The sequence below is a fragment of the Rhinolophus sinicus genome, linkage group LG03 (assembly GCF_036562045.2).
Source record: "Rhinolophus sinicus isolate RSC01 linkage group LG03, ASM3656204v1, whole genome shotgun sequence".
NCBI lineage: Eukaryota > Metazoa > Chordata > Mammalia > Chiroptera > Rhinolophidae > Rhinolophus > Rhinolophus sinicus.
This window is the reverse complement of record NC_133753.1, coordinates 141,569,784-141,588,552: the sequence shown is the minus strand read 5'-3', so window position 1 is coordinate 141,588,552 and position 18,769 is coordinate 141,569,784. Positions and strand designations below refer to the sequence as shown.

Below are 18,769 nucleotides of genomic sequence, written 5' to 3'. Positions count from 1 at the left end.
CATTGTAGTGAGGGCCTGCCAGGCACCATCAAAAGTGAGGTGCTTCTATTATGTTATTATTTTGCCCAAGTGCATTCATCTTCTGTACACTTTGGCAAGCAGAGATTTGTCAGTGTCAGGAGGAACAGTATGAGGAGTCAGTGCAATATGACATTGTTTAGATCTGGTAGCATTCAACTTCATGCAGATAACCTAACACCCAATCAGAAAGCTTGTCAAAAATACATACCTTGTTTGAGTCTGGAAAGTTTAAAATATTTCCCATAATAAAGAATACATTTAAAAGATTATGGAAATATAATAATGAGCATTTATATAGCACTCTACACATTGCTCCTTAGATAATATTTTCACTGAAATCAGCTAAGTTATGTGTGTTGTTATCCCTGTGTGCTGACAAAGAATTCAAGGGTGTCAGCCCTCAGAGAGAGTAAATGAGTCTCCGAAGATTTTAAATGTATAATAGTAAAGGATGGACCCAGGACTCAAAGCTGGGAGTTTTGATTCAAAATTCTGTGTGCTTTTCCATACTACTGCCTTTCCTCCCCAATGCAATAAGGCAAAGAAACTGAGTGCATAAACAATTGTTCTCAAGAATAACTTATTTTTATCAAGAAGCAGAAAGTATAGGTTTTAGAAAACTGGCTATATTTTTGTAAATATAAATTGAATCTAAATATTAGATCTAAAAACTGAATGGCTTGGACACACTTCAGTGTATATGGATATATTCTGAGACCCCTTTGGAAATGATATTTTGATTGTGAAGGCAGGTAACGCCTTACTTTTTGTTTCAAAAATTCTTAAGTGACTTGTGATAAATGTTGTGCCAGAAACACATTAAATCGGCAGACAAATGATTAATGTTTACATTACCCCAAATTAAAAGTTTCATTTAAAAATAAATATGCTACTGTCAAAAATAAGTAGATTTTTTATATATTAATATCAATTACTCATTGTTTTCACTTAAAAGATCTATTTTATACTTGAAGAAACTGATATCAATGAAGTCATTGATTTGTTGAGTAGGAAGCCTTTTGTAGATCTGGGTTTAAAACTGCAATTGCACGGTCTTGTGTTGCATAAGGAGCCATTTTTGCTGTGTAGTACAGTTCTTCCAAAACAAATGGTGAAACTGAAGGTCAGGACAGTCTGCCTATTAAAGATGAACAAGGCGGGCTAGTCCTTGTACTCAATTTAGGTTTTCTGTGTGACCTTGTCCCAAAGCAAAATAATAGACTGAAATACACACAAGATAGAATTGAAACTTCTCTCGTACTATTTCCTGCTTATGTTTCAAGCATTATACAGAGGGTGCCAAAAAAACATATACACATTTTAAGAAAGGAAAAAACTATTAAAATTGTAATAATATATATTGATAACAAAAGATGAGTACAAGTCACATTTTGACTTCTGCAGTTACAAAAGTTGCTCAAAGTGGTTACCATCAGCATCCAGACACTTCTGATTATGGCGAACTACTGCTTGAGCAATATTGACCAAATTGTCCACTTGTATACATTTTTTTGGCACCCCCAGTACATATGAATAATTTCAAATAAGGCACCATTTATATTTTCAAATGCCCTCACTACAGAATGGCTTTTATGGTAAGGGCCCACCTGGTCAAACAAATGAAGTTTAGAGTCTGGCGTTCTGACTATGACAATACATATGATTTAGCTTGCGACAATTAAAAAAGACAAGTCCTAATTAAGATAAAAATAGTAAATTGTCTAAATATTTAACACATGTATAAGAATATACTAAATCAATGACTAATACATGGTTTTGAAATCTGGATAAATGTTTAAAATGTTTCTTCAATTTAAGCCTACAAAAGATATAACCTATAAATACAACTTTTGGAACCGGCTTTATTTTTTGTTACTATGAATATGATGTTTATGATGTGCTGCTAATAGTTTATTCTGCCAACTACATTCACTTGAAGAACCATATCCAGATTTTCAAATGCTGGGAAACATAGAAGATGCTGGTCACCCCACTGCTGGGTGGGGAGCGGTACTGCTGAGTAGGAAGGAGACTGGCTTGCATCCCCTTCCTTCCTCCCTTTCTCCTACCTTCCTCCTTCCTCGTGTCTTCTCTCCCTCTTTACTTTCTTCTTTCTTTCTAAAACCATTTATTGAGCCTTCAAGTGATTTACGTAGTTTACCAAACCTGGGGGTAAAATGATGAGTAAGATATCCACAGCACTGCCTTTCTGGAGCTTACAGACAATGGCGAAATCAAGCTGGTAAACTGGCAATTACAATTTAATAGAATAGCTTCTCAAATTGGGAAGTAAGTACTAATTGGGAATTGGTACTATGAGATCCCCTAACCAATTCTTTGAGGGAAGGAGAAGTCCTCTCTGAAACAAATTACATCGAAACAGAGAGCAAATTCATCATTTATTCCTCTTTTTACAGAGTTGTTTTTATTTTTTATTTTATTTTATTATTTTTTTGTATTTCTGCAAAGTTAAGATGCCACTCAAATTGTCCCAACCTTCAGTTTTATTTTTCATTGTATCCCTACACATGCTTTGGACTCTAGCCCATCTTCACAATCAGTCTCCTTTTCTGATCTTAATTCCCATCCTCTAATTGTATTTACTTCACTCAATTTTGTATTATAGTTTATTGTTTCCATGTGTTTCTGTAGGTAGAAGGCAAAGATTGATTCTTAATTTCCTTCTTAGTCCTTCACTTACAAACTTTGCTTCTCATAGTAATCCAGAGTGTATCATTGTATCTTCCACAGAAGTCTCTGATGAAACGAAAATGATTTATGGATCTTTTTCATTCATTCACTCAAAGACTTGATTAATTATCTATCATGTGCAGGAAAAAGAGAACAAAGTTGAATATCCATAATGAGTATGAGTAACAAATTTAACGGAGGAAATCATACATATTCCCAAATTGGTTCAGTTAAAAGAATTAGCTAATAACATTTTCTTTTTTTTTTAAACTGTTTATTTATTTTGATATTATGTATTATTTTATATTAATTTCAGGTGTACAGCATACTGGTAGACGTTTAAATAATTTTAAAAGTGATCCCCCTGACTAGTCTAGCACCCACCTGGCACTATACATAGATATTACCATATTATTGACTATGTTCTCTATGTTTTACTTTACATCCCCATGACTATTTTGTAACTACCAATTTGTACTTAATCCATTCACCTTTTTCACCCTGCCCCCCAATCCGTCTCCCATCTATCCCCCCAATAAATCTAATATTTATCTAACACAATACATAGTTATTACAATATTATTGACTACATTCCTTATGGTACCTTACATCCCCATGACCACTGTGTAACAACCAATTTGTACTTCTTAATTCCTTTCCCTTTCTCCCAGCCCCCTCCCATCTGGAAACCATCAAAACATGTTCTCTGTACCTATGAGTTTGTTTCTGTTTTGTTTGTTTATTTTGTTCTTTATATTCCACATATAAGTAAAATCAGATTGCATCTGTCATTTTCTTTCTGACATACTCCACTCAGCAAAATAACCTCCAGGTCCATCATGCCGCCACAGAGGCCAAGAAGCCATTCCCTTCCATGATTGAGCAATAATCCGTTGTATATATGTGCCATCTACTCTTCATCCATTCATCCATCTATGAACACCCAGGCTGCCTCCATATCTTGACGATTGTAAACAATGCTGCAATGAACACATGGATGCACAAGTCCTTTTGAAGTAGTGTTTTGGGTTTTTTTGGATAAATACCAAAGTGGGATTACTGGGTCCTTTTTTGTCTCTTGTTATAGCCTTTGTTTTAAAGTCTATTTTGTCTGGTATAAGTATTGCTACCTCAGCTTTTTGTTTTGTTTTCATTTTCAAGAAATATCTTTTTCCCATCCCTTTACTTTTAGTCTATGTGTGCCTTTGATCTGAAGTGAGTCTCTTGTAGGCAGCACATGTAAAGGTTTTGTTTTCTTATCCATTCTTCCACTCTATCATTTGATTGGAGCATTTATTCCATTTACACTAATTGTTGATAGATATGTAGTTATCATTTTATTATTCATATTTTTTATCTGTTTTGTTTTTTTCTGCTGCCACTGAAAGAAATACCTTAACATTTCTTGTAATATTGGTTTGGTGGTAATGAACTCCTTTAGCTTTTTCTTGCCTGGAAAGCTGTTTATCTGTCCTTTGATTCTAAATGATAGCTTTGCTGGGTGGGATAATCTTGATTGTAGGTCCTTGCTTCTCATCACTTTGAGTATTTTGAGCTAATCCCTTCTGGCCTACAAAGTTCTGTTGAAAAATCAGCTGATAGTCTTATGAGAGTTCCCTTGTAGGTAACTAACTGCTTTTCTCTTGCTGCTTTTGCAATGCTTTCTTTGTCTTTAACCTTTGGCATTTTAATTGTAATGTGTCTTGGTGTGGGCCTCTTTGGGTTCATCTTGTTTGGGACTCTCAATGCTTCCTGGGCTTTACATCTATTTCCTTTGTCAGGTTAGGGATGTTTTTCATTATTAAATCTTCAAATAGGTTTTCAATTCCTTGTTCTTTCTCTTCTCTTTCTGGTACCCCTATGATGCAAATGTTGGTATGCTTGATGTCCCAGAGGTCCCTTAAACTGTCTGCATTTATTTATTTATTTATTTGGATTCTTTTTCTTTTTGCTGTTCTAATTGGGTGTTTTCTGCTACCTTATTTTCTTAATCACTAATTTAGTCTTCTGCTTCATCTAATCTACTGTTGATTCCCTTTAACGTATTCTTCATTGTAGTTTTCATTTTCTTTATCATATTCTTTATTTCTGACTGGTTCTTTTTTATGTTTTCTATCTGTATTTTTATGTTTCCTATCTCTTTGTTGAAGTTCTCCCTGAGATTATTGAGCATCCTTATAACTGGTGCTTGGAACTCTGCATCTGTAGATTGCCTGTGTCCTTTTGTTTAGTTCTTTTTCTGGAGCTTTGTACTGTTCTTTTATTTGGGACATGTTTCTTTTTCTCCCCATTTTGGCTGCCTCCCTGTGTTTGTTTCTATGCGTTAGGTAGGGCTGCTATGCCTCCCAGTCTTAGTAGAGTGTCCTTATGTAGTAGGTGTCCTGTGGGATCCAGTGGTGCAGTCTTCTTGGTCACCAGAGCTGGGTGTTCCAGGTGTGTCCCGTGTATGGGATGTGTGTGTGCTCCTGTTGTAGTTGAGACTGGTTGTTGTTTGGACATTAATGGGAGGGATTGACCCTTGGCTCATTGGTTGTATGACTAGCCATGACTACAGTGGAGGAGCTATTGTGGAGGGACTGATCCTATAGAGCAGGGTTCACTTTAACAGGGCTCTGGTGCTGCCCAATGTGCCCTTTGGGTGTATCATCCTTGGAGGTGGGTAGGTGATGCTCTGGCTTGGTATAAAGCTGGCCACCAGCTATGCCAGCCCTGGGGCCTGCTGGGTGAGAACCTGCTTCAGTCCAAGTTTAGCCACAGATTGTGCTCTGCTCGGGGCTACCCGATATGAACCACAAAGCAATCTGCGGATGGCGCTGTTCTTGCTGAACTTGGAGGTGCCTTGAGAGGCCAATCTGTGAACCAAAGCTGTTGTTGCTAGTGCTGGGCTTAGGCCTGCTGAGCCAGAGGTACGGGACATGCTGAAGCCAGGTGCTGCTTGTTTGGGTTTTGTGAACCTTTGTGAGGTTTTATGAAAATCTGCAGCATGAACTAAGACAGGTTGTTGTATGGCTTAGGTGTGCCTCAGTATTGGGTGGGGCAGGGTCTCAGGGAATCACTAGGGCCGGGCAGACAAAAGGTGATAGCCAGTTTGATGGAGACTCAGATAAGGAGTCTGCCTTCATCTGCATGCAGGGAGAAGGGAGAGGTCAACGTAGAAACAATGGCTTCTACCAAATCCTCCATCCGAGAGAATACTGTCCTTCCTATACTCACCCTGAAGCCAGACAATTCACTTTCTCCATATATGTCCCTGGCACCTTCTGAGCTGCTGCCCCAGCGTCGGAGCTCAGAGTGAGTGAGTCCATCAGCAAGTAAGTTTGTGTGTGGTCCCTTTATGAGGAGCACCTGTGACTCCAGCCACCCTCCATTTCACTTTGCCACAATCTCCAGTGGTTTTCACAACCAGAATTTATGGAGACTTTTCTCCTAGCACTGGAACCCTGGGTTGGAAAGCCTGGTATGAGGCTCGGACCCCTCACTCCTCTGGTGGTTACCTCCCCAGCTGAGATAACCCTCCCATTTTTTAACGGTCACACACAGGTGTCGAACCAGCCCATTCTGTGTCTCTGCCCCTCATACCAGTCTTGAGGTAACTTCTTCTGTGTGTCCGTAGTTGTGGGGCTTTGGTTTAACTAGACTTCAGGTGATTCTCAATGATGATTGTCTGTAGTTTAGTTGTAATTTATGGGTGCTGAGAGGATGTGAGCAAAGAGTTTACCTACTCTACCATCTTGACTGCAAATAGTCATTCATTCTTGTTTTCAACAACTATTTATTGAATGCCTACTATGCACCAGTCCTCATTGTCATAGATCTTACAATCTAATTGGAGGATATTGACAATTAAACAGAATAATGAATATGATGAACTCAGATAGCGATAAAATTGCTAATAAAAATGGAAAATAATGTAATGTATTAAATATGTGAAAGGATTGTGACAGGTTAAGACATCAGAGAAAACCTCTATGAATAGATGTCATTTGAATTGAGAGCTGAGTGGTAAGGAGGATCTAGCCATGGGACAATCAAAGAAAAGGGAATTCCAGGTGGAGGTGACAGTAAGTGCAAGGAACGCATGGAAACGGAAGGAATGGTTTTTAAGTGAAGTTGGGGAAGAAGGAATGGGTCAGATCATTATAACATCTTGTAGGTCATAGAAAGGAGTCTGGGTTTTATTTTAAATACAACAAAAAAATCACTAAAGAATTTTAAACAGGTGGGCAACAAGATCTGACTGAAACATAAGAAAAACCTCCAAATCCTGTGTGGAGAATGAATTTTAGGGAGAGAAAGATGAAGGCAGGGAACCCTGGTTGGCAGCTGTTTTGGTGGTCTATAAAAAAGGTGATGGTGTCTTGAATAGGAAAGGTGAGAGAGGAAACAGAGATAAATGGAAAAATTGGAGTTATTCTGTGGAGACAGATTCAGCAGGACTTCCTGATAGTTGAGTGCCAAAAAGAGGATAATAGAATAATTCATCAATGAGTCTTCATGTCACAAGTATTCAAAACAGAATGGAGTTATGGACATTGGGGTGTGGAGGAAAAACTACATTTGTCAACATAGTAGTTCATAATAGGAATGCTTAAAGATCCTAATATGAGCCTTTTCATTACTCTAATACACTTACAAGGAAGTATATATTAAGCTCTGATAAGGCTATGGAGGGTAATTAGGATTTTTACTTTTGGCTGGAATTACATCAACTCAGTATATAAGACTTAACTCATATTTATTAAAAAATTACTAAGTGTAATTTGTGTCATACGGATCTTTCAAAACATAAATTCCTTGGTGGAGAATATTTAAAGGTGGAAATCCTTGGTGACAAAAGTTTAGAGAAATCCTACTTAGATTTCGGATATTTTCGTGAGTTAGCTGAACCACTTCTTTTTTCCCCCACTTATCTGATTTGCTTATCAATTATTCTTCTCCACTCTGTTGACCTTTGTCTAAAGTATCAGGAATGCTTAGTGACTATAAATTAATCATATTTAGGTTTGGGGAAGTTTGAAACAGTTTTTATAAACTAATATTTTATCATCTATATTCCAATTTCCCATATTTTCAACATTAAATCTAAAAGTTTCTTTAAAAATGGAGAAGCAATATGATTCCATGAAGTATAATTGAAATATATTTTCTCCCATCACAGTTAATGTACCAACTTTAAGTTGTCCATAGATGTGTATTCTTCCCTCCAACGGGATGAGAATTAATAGGACAGTGAATAGAGCAACACAGTGGTCTGAGATGGTAATGAAGATTCTGACACTGAATTCTAGTGCATTGGCAACTCAGAATGAACTTACCATTTGAACCTACTCAAGTCACTTGAATTCTCTTTCTTTAACTTCACATTTGCAAAATGGTCCAGCAAAGAAATCCTAATAAAATAGGACAAATATTAGATTACACAAAAAAGATAAAAAGGAAAATTAAAAATGTGAAATGCTAAATTAAGACTTTATATTGAAGATTAAGAAGTGGAATTGGGACAAAGCCTTTTATTTTCTAACATATTTCTCATTACTATATTGATTTTTAATTGTTTGTTTTCAGTTTTTGGCCGGGCACTGATGGTATGAAAATTATTTTACTAAATTCTCTTTTTTATCTAAAGAATGCTCAGTTTTGCTGAGGGAATTTTTTTTTAAATTACTGACTTAAAAAATGGAATAATTTTATTCACATCTATTGACCTTTAACCTTTTTTTGTCTTCTGTTAATATGATATTCTCTTATATACTATTTGAGTGATTCCAGAAATTGATAGGTCCTGGTCAATAGCTTTTGGAAATTCTACTTAGCTAAAAAAAGATACTTTTATCATTCTAAAAAACAAGGCAAAGAAATTATTAATGTATATGCAATGCTAGAATACAGGCCATGTTGTCTTTGAAGTAGATTTCTTTTTGTACATGAAAGAAAAAAAACGATTTTTCTAATGTTTTTCACAGTTCTTGCTGGAAATGTGGGATTCCTTTCCTCCCTCCCTCCCTCCCTCCCTCCCTCCCTCCCTCCCTCCCTCCCTCCCTCCCTCCCTCCCTCCCTCCCTCCTTTCTTTCTTTCTTTCTTTCTTTCTTTCTTTCTTTCTTTCTTTCTTTCTTTCTTTCTTTCTTTCTGTTTGAGAATAAAGAGCCTGTGTTTGTGCAAACTGTCCTTAAAATGCAGAGATCTTGTAGATGTACTTGGGACATTATTTAGAAAGTCTATAGCTCAATAATCATTTTTATTTGGTTTATTTCCATTCCTTTGAACACACACTTTCACCATGGAGTATCCTTCATTCATTGTGAGATGGGAAATAAAAACTAAAAAGACTAATTGTTTTATAAAGAACTTGTTCATGAGGAAGCCAGTGCTTCGTAGATGATGGCTTTGGTCATAACACGGAATTCAGAGAGAAACGTGGATCCCTTTAGTTCAGAACACAATGCCCTTCAGGTGAAATGACCATTTCATAGAGGGACTTTCATCTCTAAACTGACTCCTGTTGTTAATACTGATCATACCCAACACCTTGCATTTATGTGGTGCTTTACTCTTTATAATCAATATTTCACTTCATGAACATGTATTATATCCTATAGTAATTGGGATATAAGGGAAAAAAGGCACAGTTTTCCTGCATTAGAAGAATATATAATGTAGTGGGGAAGACAGACATATAAATATGTTAATACAATAACACATTGTACATTCTAGTAAATAATTCTGAATAAGAAAGATGAAGAGGAATGATAGGGATGCTAAATTTGTTACCTTGTGTGAGCCCTTTTGTAGTTCTTTGAGATAAGTAAGAAAAGCATTGCTATCTGCATCTGCTCCAAGAAGAAACAGCCTCTCTCTTGGGTGAAGGGCTTTGTCTGAGGTCACACAGCTACTTGTTGGCATAGTTGTGGTTCTCTGATTCCTCAGATGGTGCTCCTTGCATTCTGCAGCAGGAACTCAAATCACAGCCTAATATTCTGGGAGAGAATCACTCTGCTTGTCTAAGTGATACGTAGTTGGTGCAAAGAAGCTGTTACTTGACAAAAGTTGTCCTGTTATGAGCTTTCTCTGATGTGAATTCAAATCACATTTTGGAGGAGATATTTCAGGTGGTCTCAAAATAAGTCATCCTTGGGGTTTTGAATTTTCATGGGACTATGATTTTCTGCACAGAAATTTAATGAGGTTTTATTCATATTTAAATATTTGAATGATTATATTTGCTTTTATGGTAAAAAGCAAATATGAGGCATGCAGCATTTTAGCCAAAAAACAGAACAATAAAAAGTCCTAGTTCAGTCAAACTATAGTTGGACTCAGTAAAGGAATAAGATAACTGGCAAGTCTAGTTTCTGTTTTTCTAGAGAGAACAAAGATATTTTAAGCATTGTGTAATGTTTGTAATAGTTCTTGTTACTTCAAAAAGTTGGAAACATATTTTTTCACTTAGTATTCTTAAAAGACCACTTTGGGTTAGGTTATCACCCCCCGAAATATCAGAATGAATATGAAAGAACTTAAATTACAATATAATAACTATTGTATGGACCATGTTGGAAACCTTCTGGGTACTAGTAGCCCATGCAATCCAAATTGTGGAGAATAAAGATTTATTTCTAAGCTATTCTCTGAATAACTTGAAAGTGTGGAAAGGAAGGTAATTGTTTTAGTTTTTTCTGTACTGATTACATGGGAGGCCTCATTGAATCAGATAGACATAACATATACATAAGGTGCTGAACCACTGGGATAATGCAGTTGGATTTGATACAAACATGGATATAATTAAAGATTTTTAAATGCTTGTATAATAAACCTTTATTACCAAAGATTATGTATTTATTTATTTATTTACTTATTTATGTTTATTGGGGTAACAATTGTTAGTAAAATTACATAGATTTCAGGTGTACAATTCTGTATTACATCATCTATAAATCCCACTGTGTGTTCACAACCCAGAGTCAGTTCTCTTACCATCACCATGTATTTGATAAATAAAGTCTTACTCTGTAAAGCTTTGTAAATGATTTCCCTTTAATAAAAAAAAAAAAAAAAGAAATTCAGGCATGAGTCTCCCTTCTGAATGGAAAAATCCTAACATATAAGAAGTATATCTTATGAGAATATCCCTTCTCATAAGGTAGAAGACTCATTTTTAAAAGTATATTTTCATTATTTTAAATTAAAAGAGGAGCTCATGCTTGTTTTATAACAAAGATGTGCAAAGAAAATAGTAAAAGCCTGCTCCTTTCTTTCTTAATCCCACCTACCTGATAATCTACTTTTGTTGTATATTCACCTATATATTTCCATGTATTTATACAAACACATACATCTTTTTTTTTTCTTTTCATGACACTTTAAAAAGTCAAATATATACGTATTTCTTCTAAACCCCATCCAGTAGTGGAGCCAGATTTTTTTTCTGCCAAGAACAATAGATGGGCCAAACAATACTCATTCTTCTAATCTTTCCTTTGATAAATTACTTACATATACATCATGAATTTAGAGTTGTTAAGTAATAAAAATAATGACCTGATATCTTGAATTATTTACCCTCAAGTAACTTCCATCAAATCTATTCACACTCACACCACGTTTTCCATGTCCTGGCATGGGAGATGCTGAGGGTTGTGTGGGGCTGTGATAGATGCACAGTAACGCTACTTACCAGCAATGGACTGATTCAGAATGCTCCAATCCCCTCAGAGAAAGACAGCTGAGACTTACTACCCTCTCTGTTCTAACATCAATGGTTCCTACTGGACTCCATGTCCCCAAAGTAACAATCATTGAATATTTTTATCACAAGAGGGAATTTTTTTCCTGGATTCTCTTCTCTATTCTTTGTGGGAAGAAGGAAATGTCACAGTACCCAATTGAGCACAGGTAGAGAAAAGTCTTATTGGAGAACATACATTTTTGATGAACCCATCATCACAAATTTTTCAGTATTTAATTTAATGATGCTAGAATAAGTGGCAAAAGGAACAGTAATACCTCAATAAATGAATAGTAATAGCTTTGATGATCTTTATGATAATTTCTTTGATGGTTAATTTATTGTATTCGTTTTTTATTGCTGCATGACAAATATTCTGTTTATTACTACACATGAACATTGAAATACATGGAAATAGTTTCACATACTCATAATTCTCACAATGAAAGATGTGCAATAATACATCAAAATTCTCAAGCTTAAGAAAAACAAATTTGAAATTAGGATATTGGGTAACATATTAAACCCCAATAGATCAATTCCTTTCATACCTTTTCGATAGTCATTATTTCACTTCTAGTTAACTTAGAATAACGTGTTCCCCTGAAAATAAGACCTAACCGGAAAATAAGTCCTAGCATGATTTTTCAGGATGACATTCTCTGAACATAAGCCCTAATGTGTCTTTTGGAGTAAAAATTAATTTGAGACCCTGTCTTATTTTCAGAGAAACACGGTACATAGAAAAACCTAAAAGAGGAGATGTTGTGGGGGCATTTTGGCTGAAATAGCAACCCAATGATCCTTAATTTTTAGGGAAGTAGTATATTTAGCTAGGGGAATCCAGCTATCATTCTTACCACCTTTGTTCCTCATTTGCCTGTCCCTGACATTCAAAATGTATTGAGTAGGTCAAAACCTTTATTTTCACCCTACTTAGATCATTTAGAAATTTTCATTTTTACTAATGACCTGAGCCAACCCTTTGGGCCTAAACAGCTTGACTATGTTTAGACATGTTTAGAGTAAGCACTAATAATTTACGTCAGTAGATGACTAGGAAATACCTATTTTTGTGACCTATATAGAAATTCAAAGGCCTGAAAGAATACAAGATTTTCCCTACACATTCAATGTGCACCTGAGATGAATGCTAAACAGAGTCTTTCAAAGATGTAATGGTTTGGGGAATTATCTAGGATGGGTCTGTCTTTATCCTTATAGTGTTAATGAACATGAATTTTCCAGAAGTTTCCTACCTATGTGCTACATATCAACTAAAATCTCTGCAATCTTTCATTAAATACTCTGCCAAAAGGCTTACTTTAAATAAATATGAATATTTATAATATTGGTGTTTGAGTTACAGAAACTTAAGAGCCTGAGCAGTTCATAGGTTTAAATAATACTTCTTTGTGGTCAAATGTTAAATTAATGTAGACACAAATGATAAAAATGGTGGGTGTGGCAAAGAATTCTACCTGATATCACCACATTCTTTTTCTTTGAGTTGTATGTGATTCTATAGAGGCACCTCCCAAATCCTTCAATATGTCTAAGTATGGGTGTGGATTAACCTTATATTGAAAAGATTTAACAATAAATTAAAAATAATTAAATTACATACATCTATTCTTAATTTGTAGATGAGAACATACTGAAAGAGTGTTATCAAGACATTGCTTCCACATACATTCATTAGTAATTCAAAGATTTAGTAGCTGATGGTGATGTTAGTGTAATTAGCAGGAAAGAAATGGAAGAAATGCATGTTGCTATAGCAATATGTTCATCATGAATGATCTACAGCATAAACACCCAGATTAATTTACAAGATGCCAGGTAGAAAGCTGCATGGCTGACTAGGCTACTCTCAGATGCCACAGTATTTGTTTTTATTAAGTATAAACATTACAGTGGAGCTTTCAAGGTATGTGTACTTGTCACTGTCAATCACACAGGGGTTGCATTCCCGAAGAGTTTTCAATTCTCTTTAAATTTTTAACAGATGAAGAGAAACATTTTTCAGAGAATTAAAAAAAAAAAAAAAATTACCAGCACATATGACATTTTGACACTGAAACCAGCTCCACAATCTCCTTGTTCACGAGCAGAGTGTGTTTCTGTTATCTGCACATTTGCTTGTTAATACCAGAGGTATGGGGGTTTTAATGTGCAAGCAGATTTAAAAATACTGAAATTGGAGGCCATGTTGTCAGGAAACCTCTTAAGAAAGCACTTGTGGATATGACCATAAGCCTTATGACATTTTAGCCCACCATAGTTTAGGTTATTACTAGAAACTCAAGGCAAAAAAGGCATCCTTACCTCATTGGGCAGGGAAATGTGATATGTGGGTATATATATAGGTGTGTGTTTATGAGCAAGTCTGAAAGATATAGTTGCCAACTGGATGCTTGTTGCTGATGGTATTTTGGGGCCTGGAGCCAGACACATGGGATGGTACTAGGAACTCACATTCCTTAGCATTGCCAGAGGGGTGGTTCAACAGCCTTGGCACAAATGTAGAGCATGTTCATGACCCGACTTTCTCATTTCCCATTGCCTGAATAGGCCAACTTCAGAGTGGGGCAAAAGTTAGAAGAGGCTAGAATGGGGTGGCTAGATTAACAGAAAGGCTCAGGAATTTTAAAAATAGTGATGCTTAGATAATCTCATCTGCATTCCCTCACCAATGACACGTGTGGCTCACAGAGTAATTTGGAGGCTGTATATGACCTGTGTGAGTGGTGTGTACAATTAATGGGATTTTTACCAATTTATTCAGCACATAACAATAGCAAGTATAACTGTGATGTGGGTGGCCATTGTATTTTGCTCAAAATGTTGTATGAGAAGACTCAAAAAGTGGAGATGATATATTCTAGTGGGACCCTGATTGTGTAGTATCCACTTACGACAAAAGTCAAGTCACCATATGCTTCTAGAGCACCTGGTTTAAGTAAGACAAAATCATTGCCCTTGTGCAGCAGACAGCTTGTAAGGATCCCTAGTACAGAATTCTTGATTGAGTGCCATCATGTTGAGGGCAGGACCTTCCAGGACATTGGGAAGAGTAGAAGATTTGTGGTTGTGTTTTTCTTCCAGTCTAGAGAAGGATCGGGTCTCTGGGACTAACTCCCAACATCTGGGTAAACCATGTATGTTACGTTATTTGGCCAAGGGAATTCTTAAACTTTAAGCCAAGCCTGTCATTCACCAATACTATCCCTATGGGATTTAGCTTGGAGGATAGAGATTGCCAAACCGAGGTTTGGACCCTGTATTACTTAGGCTGGATAGACAGACACTGTGCAGAGGAAATAAACAATAAACATTGTGTCCTTCGGGCTTCCACAGAGGAAAACAATAAACTTGCATCAATCATGGTTCCAATAAAGGATGGGTTGCTTCAGGCTACTGCCCAAATAAAGGCTGTTGCAGGCAGTTAGCTCCTCAAGAGAACAAGGAACTTTCTTTTCTTGCCACACCCAGTTAGGGAGGCAATTGCTGGCCACCAGTGAAGTTGGTGCTAATCTAATCAGGATGTTTTTGCTTTAACTCCTGGTGTGGCTTTTTGTCTGGATGGAGGAGGAAGAGAGGATTTTTTCTCAAATGCTGCAATTCCAAGTTGTTTGTATGGGTTTAAGATTTTCCCCCCTAGTACAAATTTTGCCACAGTAAAACTGGTTTAGGCATTTAGACTTTACAATATTACTTAAGGTATATAGTATAGTGATTCTCAACCTGAGCTAATTTTTGCTCCCAGGAGACATTTGGCAATGTATGGAGACATTATTAATTGACATGACTGGGTGGGAGGGTGTGTGTGCTACTGGAATTTACTGGGAAAGGCCAAGTATGCTGCTAAATAATACGCAAGATATCCTACCAGAACAAAAATTTGTATTGTCCAAAGTGTCATTAGTACCAAGGTTGAGAAACCCTAATCTACTATAATCATATGATAGAATCTTGCTATTGATCCTGTGTTTAGTAAAACACTTCCAAAGGTGCATCTAAAGTTATAAATTTCACAATTTATTTCACAGCTTCACAATGACATTAGTATAAAATGATATGCATGTATTGCTTGCAAAGGATGTCATGTCAAATCCTGGAAAAAAAATATAACAACAAAGGCAACTAGCAATCTAATAATAATTTAGAGTCTCCTCTCAAATCTAGAATGGAGGAAAAAATTTCGCTAAAACTATAATTTCTAAGAAGATATTTTCACCTTCAATCTCTGACCTAAAATATGCAGAAATAACCATTCTAAAAATTAATAATGTTCCAAATGCTCATTTGTCTGTGTATTATTTGGAAATAGGAATAAAGTATGATAAAGTCTAGTTGGATAAAATAGAACCTATAATTTATTAACTATTTATGTTTTAAGTTATGATATATATGTATACACACGTCTCTTATTTTATCTGAAAATTAATAGAGAATGAAAGTAGAGTACATATACTTACCTAACATTATTGTATGTTTGAAATTTTTATGCATTATAATATTCAGAAACTTTCTGGTTTCTTTCTAGTATACTCGTATGGTCGTATAACTATAAGAATTCCTGAATATTAATGAAAGAACTGCATATTTTTGTGTATCAATGAGAATATATTATCTTTCCTCAGATATTATCAACTAAAAAGAATTATTTAACAACCATTCATGGTTTGTGTCTGTTTGAGAATTATAAAATGAAAGTGTTACTAAAGTTAAATAATATCTAAGTTTAAACCATAAGATAGTTCATAATCAGAAATCACAGAATTTTTTAAATTTTTATTTAAAGATCTTAAATATTTTGTTTTATTTGGTACACAGGGATTTGGACTCTACATAAATCGAATTAGAAAATTACAATTTCAGGAATTAAAATTATATTTTAATTAAAAAAAGAAACATTATTATAATTCTTTATGGTGTTATTAAAACTGTGTTTGTGCCATGCAGTATCCTTATATACAAGTACTGTAAATCCCCAGTAAAGATGTAACCTGAAAAAAAAATCAACTCTTTTTGTGATATTGAAATAGGCAACTTTAATACCTGTTATTCCTCAAGGTGTAGCTTGTAATACGGTTCCGCCAAATAGTGTAGAGAAAAAAATGTTCAAAGTGTAGAAAAAAAAATACAGTCAAACTTACTTGTTTAGTAAAAAAGTGGTGTATGTATGAAACCCAACTGTGTCTACATCTAAAATTCCAAGCTCTTTATCCTAAAATGTTGCTTTTCACCTACCTAGGGGTTGTATGATGGAGTAAAAATGCTGTAGATATATCACAGGGGTCCTATGTTATCCAAGATGTGGAATAATGGAAAAATGCATGATTAAATTTTATTGTATATGTTCCTAACATGTCATAACAATGTAGTGAAGTACAGTCTTCAAGTACGGTCTCTGTATAGCACTCAGATGGGCAAGTAAATTTAAAGATTCTGATACAATAAGAATCTTGGGTGAACTTGCTTACCTATTTGCTGGAACCATATTTCAAGCTCACCTAGAGTACATGCTGAATCTGACTTCCCATTGTTTCTGTTGTATCTATACTCTCTTGCTTGAAACAGATCTGAAAATGTAATCAGTGGTAGATATTTATTAATGAAGAGCAAAGTGTGTTGTACAGGACCCTGTGGAAGAGTGATATTTAAGTTCCGCAATGAGGAAAGGGAGGTAAGGTAATTAAAGAGTCAGAACAAAAGCATTCAGGGAATTGGTAAGAAAATCATAAAAGCACACAAAAAGGTATCACAGAAACCAAGAAAAGGGGTGCAACAAGAAGAAAGGTGTGGTCAAGAATACTACAGAAACCCTTGGATCAAATACTCTTTTTAGACCTGTACCAGCTGTTGTTTCATCTTTATAGGTTGATGTTTAGATAATAGTATCAACTGAAAATATTCTGAAAATGCACCAGGGATTAAAACTTCTGTAGTTTTTGTGTAATTCAAATGCTCTACAGATAAGTTTAACAAGGTAAATGTAGAATAGTATGATCAAGAAGACTAAAAAACGAACACTTCTGTAGTCTGTAACTAATCTCTAATGATGTCTTTATCTAAATCTGTATAGTTTTTGGTGCAGTGTAGACAAGATTCTGGAGAAAAGGGGGACTGAAACCATGACTCAATCACACACACACACACACACACACATATATGGATGTATTTATGTGTATAAATATGTATATATTCCTTTAATTTTATGGGAACCAACATTTAAAAATAAAATTATTTTTAAAATATTTTGAAGGACCTTTAAATAGAGACCAGTTAGTGGGTTTTATTGTGTCAAGATTACAATTAAGCATCAATCTACACCTATCTTTTGATACTGTTATAATCGGACTGATTATCCCTTAATGCACTCATTAAACATTCATAACATTTTTGCTAATTTTTTATAATCATTACAAATATGGCAAAAATAGGCTTTTCATTTTCAGTTACATTCAGCTTTAGGAAAATGTAATGCTTACTTGAGAAGGTACTTGAAAGGATTCCAATGAAAACAAAGCAGGTGCTGTTAAATTCCAAAGTAAAATAAATCACATTTTAAAACTACATTCCATCCTTTACACAATCCAAAACGTGTAGTCTCCCTCAGATAGCAAAGGAAATATTAAAATTTACTTAAGCAAGACTTTTACTACTTCCTTTGGTTGAAAACTTAATATTCTGAAAAGTTTACATATGTTTCCAATTTCCAAGGCAATGTATTTAATTTCAAACCAATTCATAGTTTCTTTATAATAAGCAACAAGAAGATTAACCTGATTCTGTAAATGAAACTAGAACTTTCTTATGACTTTATTCATAAGAATACTGAAGAAGGTAGTATAGCTGTTATTTCTGTTTATTAGATGTGAAAAGGAGAGAAAGTCTGACCTATGAAACGGTGGTAGACATTAATATGGAGTCCTCAAGGAGCTTTTGGTGACTATTCCATCGAAAACACTGTCTGTTGAACTCCACTCCTTGCCAGGTAACTATCTATGCCCTCACCGTATCTCCTTATTCTTTATTATACTTAATACTCTCTGAAGATGCGTAATTGTTTATTTGCTTAGTTATGTATTAGTTATACCAAGATTATTAGTTATATCAAATAAGCTCCGTAAGGGCAGGGACTTTGTCTTGTTTATTACTGTGTCCCAGGGCCTAGTTCTTTTCCCAGCTTCAGTATCTGACACATATTAGGTGCTCAATGAATCTTTCTGAATAAACAAGTTAGTGAATGTGTTCTTTCTCCACAATTAGGCATCTTAAGTACAGTAATAATTTACCCAGCTTTAAAATAGTTCCAGTTCCTTT

General features: G+C 35.2%; 1 long non-coding RNA gene across 3 annotated transcripts in view; it reads left to right on the top strand.

Annotated features, from left to right (window-relative positions):
• LOC109448662 (uncharacterized) overlaps nt 1–18,769 on the top strand; it is a 439,520-nt gene that overhangs the window by 259,956 nt on the left and 160,795 nt on the right. The window contains exon 4 of one of the 3 annotated variants that reach the window (XR_012495024.1): nt 18,319–18,440. The exons of the other annotated variants lie outside the window; for them this stretch is intronic. This is a non-coding gene — a long non-coding RNA (uncharacterized LOC109448662). The remainder of the gene's footprint in view (nt 1–18,318; nt 18,441–18,769) is intronic. 3 annotated transcript variants of the gene reach the window in all.